This window comes from Geotrypetes seraphini, chromosome 1 (genome assembly GCF_902459505.1).
Source record: "Geotrypetes seraphini chromosome 1, aGeoSer1.1, whole genome shotgun sequence".
NCBI lineage: Eukaryota > Metazoa > Chordata > Amphibia > Gymnophiona > Dermophiidae > Geotrypetes > Geotrypetes seraphini.
The window spans coordinates 457140895-457141816 of NC_047084.1; positions in this window are offsets into that span (position 1 = coordinate 457140895).

Here is a 922-nt window from a genome sequence, read left to right on the forward strand (position 1 = left end):
CTCCGGTAAGAAAATCTCCCGACTCAGCAGAACGCTGGCAGGCTGAGTCAGCTGAGTCAGCACAGAGGGAGAAGGTCTGATTTCAACATTGGTCCTATTTTCAGTTAAGAAGCTATAAAAAAAAAAAAAAAAAAAAAACTCTCCCCTCCCCCCCCAGAAAAAAACAAACAAACACCTGTTAGGACTTCTACGGCAGCATAGTGACAGGAGCAAAGCCAAAAAAGGATCAGATTTCTGGTTTGCAGAATGAAGGGTGCCAGTTTATCTCGGGTCAGTTCAGTCCTGGTTTTCCCCAAATTGCGAGTCTTAACTTTTAGTTAGGGTAGTTAATAACAAAATGAGATGGTCAGGTCCATGCGTGGAATAGCGAGAAGAACCGCCGTTGGCGGGGGTCTTATTTGCACAAACCACATGGCCTTGGTATGGGGGGGGGGGGTTAAAATATATTTGCATAACTAGTGACTGACAGTTGCTTTTGGTCTTAGAGATCCCAAGGTTGGCTCAGCTCATGGAATGAGACTCACTGCCCCAGGGGTAGGACTGAAAACCAGTAAGTTGAGGTTTTTCTCCTCTCGTTTGCTTTCAGATTTATACTGTGCCATCGCTAGGAGTATAAATTTGAAACGATACACGTTTTATTGCTTTACAAATGAAAGGAGATCCACAATCTTTGGTTTTATTTCACTCTTACCAGTGGGTACCAAGGGAGGGGCGATGCGCCCCGGGTGCCAGCACTAAGGGGGTGCTCCCGGCCTTGCCGTTCAGTCCCCCCCCCCCCGAAGGACCGCTCGTCCCACTGACCTTCCTGCACCACCTGTGAAGCAGCCGCAGCAGGATCGCGAAGTCAGCGTCAGCGATCCCTGCGCTGCGATCCCGCCCCTCCTCTGACGTCAGAGGAGGGGCGGGACCGTGGCGCAGGAAG